Below are 4,428 nucleotides of genomic sequence, written 5' to 3' on the forward strand. Positions count from 1 at the left end.
ACATAATGCCTTACTAACATAATGATTTTTAATTAAACATAGGATAGTGAAACTCTCTAGGTCCTTCAACTTTGGAGGTAATTTATTTGTCAACATTGTTGTGCACCTTTCAGTGAGAGCGACAGTCACAAATTCTCCCAATCTGCACTTCTTTGACAATATATCTTTCATAAATTTCATGTAGTTGGGCATTTGCTCTAAAGCTTCAACTAGTGGTATGTTGATATAGAGTTGCTTCTAAACCTCCAAAAATCTTTTGAACTAAATATCCTACTTAGAATTATAAAATCTCTGAGGAAAAGGTAAAAGTGGTCATCCTTGAGGTTACTGATATTATTTTTTCGTGGCATTCTTATTGACAACATGTTTTGATTCTGCCACAACATTTGGCTGCTTACCGTTTTTAGATTCACTATGTTTTTTAGATGACTTTGGGATATTTACCTGGTTGTTATTTGAGTTATCCTCTTCTGTCATGTCATCGTGAACAACGTCATCAAGCTGAGTTTTGCTTCTAACAGTTATGGCCTTGCATTGCTCCTTCCCTTTTGATCTTGAATTTTCGGTATCACTTGGCAACGCTCCTTGTGGAATCGAATTTAAAGCATTCGATATTTGACCCACTTGATTCTCAAGAGATCAGAGAGATGCAGTCTGATTCTAAATTACAACATCATTCTTGGCCATATATTCCTTCAACAAGGCTTTAATAGATGATGATGATGAAACCGATGCCTGACCTTGCTGGACATTTTGCCTTGACATAGGTTGAGTATAACCAGGTGGTGTGTTGATGGCATTCTATCTTTCCATATTGTTAAAATTCCCCACACCTTGATTATTCCAACTAAAGTTCGGATGTTGCTTCCACCCAGGATTATACATGTTAGAGTAGGGATTATTGTTCCTGTTGAAATTACCCATGTAGCACATGGATGCTGGATTTGATGGGCATTCATCAAATACATGATCTTCACCACAATAAACACACGATAGTTAGGCTGATTTTATCTCCAGGACTGTAGTAGGCCTTTTGATTGAATCATATTAGCCAAAGAAGATGTTTGGGCTATCAACGAAGTGATTGTGTCTAGCTCCATAGTACCAACAGCTCTCTTGCCTGTCCCAAATCTTGTGGTAGGATATTGATAATCATTGTTGGCAATCTTTTCCAAGATCTCATATGCTTCATTATAAGATTTATCCAACAAAGTACCGTTAGTAGAAGCATCAACTACTGTCCTCGTATGTGCATTCAGACCATTATAGAACATCTCCATCTAAGTTCAGTGTTGAAATCTATGCATCAGACATTTTTGAATTAAGTCTTTAAATCATTCCTAAGCTTCATATAGTGTTTCATCCTCCAATTGCCGAAAAGATATGATGCCATTTCTAAGCTTGGTATTCATATTTGGGGGATTATCGTAAACTCAAAATTATATAGGGTTTTTCTATATATATTTACCACCTTTTTACTTAATAAATATGTTAATCTTGAGAAATTGTTATTAAAATAAGTGAATTTTACTTAATTAGTAATATTGGGCATGAATTTATAAAGTATGTGAAATTGTGCTTAATTGCATTATTTTTGTACATATTTTATATTATTTCATGTTAATTTATTAATATGCAATTTTTCACTATGTAGGACAACCATTGAAGATGTGATTAATTTGAATGAAACATGGACATGCATAAATAAATTCATGTGGACGGCAAGACCATGCAATTTGGGTCATGAGGTTGATAATTTGACCCAGGAAAAGCGGTGCAAAAAGATGGACATGTCTGTTAAGTTATTGGACTGAGAAACCGTACAACAAGGGGGAACTGAAGCCCAGTTTCGGCACAAGTAGATGGTAGCCCAAAAGCAAGCTTTGGGGTATTTAATTGAAGGTTCTTACAGTTGGAAAATAATCAGAAATCAGCCCAACTACTTTACTGTTGAAACCGTCCACCTTATGGCTATTGATAGCCTTGATTTGAATTCAAATTGAGGAGACTAAGTCATTCCCTTCTCCTTGAAATATGGCCGGCCATGCATGGTAGAAAAAGAAAGAATTTTGAATCTACTTTTAGCTAACTCTACCCCTTACCTTCACCTATAAATATCGTGCACCAATCTTTTAATCCATCATCCCTCACATCTCATTTCTCTTCTTTCATTAATAAAGAGCCTTGAATACTAGAAGAAAAGCACCTATACCTAGCAAAATTAAGTGAATACCCAAAATTGTGGTCATTTTATTTCTATCTTTCCATACATAATCAAAAAATAGGAAAGATTCTTCAAGAGTTTCAGGTCCTAGAAGTGCATGATAAATACCGCCAAAGCCCAATACAGCAGAGGAAATTAAGTGAAGTACTCCAAATACAAAGTATGGAAAGGTGTCTATAACTTCTCCACTAGGACCTACCCCCCAGCCTAGAGTAGCTAGGTGGGGAAGTAAAATTAATCCTTGTTTGTACATGGGTGTTTCTGGGACAAAATGAGCCACTTCAAATAGGTTCATTGCTCTGACCCAAAATACGATTAATATGACATGGGCTACATGAGCTTTTAATAGTTTACCAGATAAATTGATAAGCCGGGCATTCTTGACCCATTAAAAATGTGGTTTCTTGTTCACGACCGGCTAAAGCTAAAGTTCCATTAAAGAGCGTTTCCTCAGGGTAAAACCTCTTTAGAGAATATAAGGTTTTCATGAGGCTAATCTTGAGCCCCCATCCAAGCACGAATACCTTCGTTTTAAAGAATATTTTTGGTTTAGAAAGTCTCATAACGATTTCTCCACATTCTATTTCCCTTTTACTTACCTTTTCATAGCCGCCCATCTCCTTTCCATCCTTTAGCCACAAAAGTTGTGTCAAAAGCATTATTTGGCCGGCCACCTTAGGAACTCCTTAGCAGAAGTAGCATTGAGCAGAACAAAGGAGCACATCAGTCAAAATAGATCCGAAAGACTGCTGAACTGAATTAGTCAGAATAGATCCAAAGGCTACTGAACTGAATAGAGTTTACTCTTTCCTCTTGTTATCTATTTTAATTATGTTTGCTTTGAGTTTATTGTTTTTTACATCAACAATGATATTTTAAATCCTATTTTCTAGGATGATTATGTTAATTCAATAATATCTATTTTATTCATGTTTAACATGTTTAGGCCTCAGTCAATCATGTTTTTAATTAATATCAAGATACATTTCATTCATACGTGATTGGGTGCACTTAGATTAGCTGAGTGATTCTAACCAGACGACGTCTAGTAGACACATAATTGAAATGTGCAATGTTCGATTTAGATCCTTAAACCATACTAAGTTGAGGTTCATAATATCTTTAGTTAGCTCTATTGCCTTGCATAGTTTTTTGGTTTATGTAATTAAACTGTTGCGAACTTAAATCTCCCTATGACTTTACATAAATGCTAAGAAACCCTCAGCTAATATGAACAGTAAAATGCAAACTTAACTAAGTAAAAGACTCTGAAAGAACTTAATTTGGTTTCCAAACTCATGAAAGATTGAGTTGCCATGGATGTATTTCGAACATTGTTAAGCATGATAAAATAAATTATATTGATTAATAAAATTAGCCTAGACCATTTAATGTACATATTTTTTGTTGCTAAAGCCATTCATTCATACATTTAGGTAAATTGCATATTGATTGGAATTACATAGGTATCAATCTTTGCATCTAATTAATTTTACTTAGTTTAATCATCACCATCCAAATTATTAAGCTATTACATCAAATTGTGTATTTATAATTTTGCAGTTAATTGATTAAGCTCATACAGTCCCTTTGGAGACAATAACCAATTTTACTTATCACTTAAAAGACTGTGTTCCCTTACTTTGAATAATGTCTCAGGAAAATAGTAATTAACCTACTGCTCATAAGAGACCTAAAGTGACTTGCTTCTTTCGAGAGCAATATCTCAAGTTACCTGGCCTATGTCTATAGGCCTCAGCACAAACTCTGCACTGTTTTGTCTTCATTCTATACAAACACTACTCTATATCTAGAGTCTTCTGCAGTTAATAGGTCGAATACCCACTTGTATCATTCAATTTCATTCCAAATAATCCACAGTGTCCTGTGGTGGCTGAGAAGGACTGCTTTCAGTTTCCTCTTTTCATCCTTACTCAGTTGCTGCCCTCTATTGTTGCCTCTAGATCTTTACACCCTTTAGGTTTCCACCTTTGGCCTTTTGTAAGCTTTTCTTCCTAGGATAGCTCCAACAACCCATGATATCCTCTCCTATTTTTTAGGTAGATATTTTGTGTACAAGTAGAGTTAGGCTAAGACTGGTATGCGCTGAGTGTTGACTCGATCATCTTATTAAATTGCCACAGTATCAAGGTGACAAACTTCCAAGCTTTTTCCGTGGAAAACCTTTACTCATTTATTTCTTT

At 35.1% G+C, this 4,428-nt stretch overlaps 1 non-coding gene and 1 pseudogene across 1 annotated transcript; one reads left to right on the plus strand and one right to left on the minus strand.

The window, feature by feature from the left end:
* Positions 1-1,296: 1,296 nt before the first annotated feature.
* Positions 1,297-1,403, plus strand: LOC121215120 (small nucleolar RNA R71). Its single transcript, XR_005910851.1, has one exon. It is a non-coding gene; the product is annotated as a small nucleolar RNA R71 (small nucleolar RNA).
* A 768-nt stretch (positions 1,404-2,171) lies between these two features.
* LOC121214522 (photosystem II CP43 reaction center protein-like) lies at positions 2,172-2,841 on the minus strand (annotated as a pseudogene).
* Between the last annotated feature and the right edge of the window lie 1,587 nt (positions 2,842-4,428).

This window comes from Gossypium hirsutum, chromosome D02 (assembly GCF_007990345.1).
Source record: "Gossypium hirsutum isolate 1008001.06 chromosome D02, Gossypium_hirsutum_v2.1, whole genome shotgun sequence".
Classification (NCBI taxonomy): domain Eukaryota; kingdom Viridiplantae; phylum Streptophyta; class Magnoliopsida; order Malvales; family Malvaceae; genus Gossypium; species Gossypium hirsutum.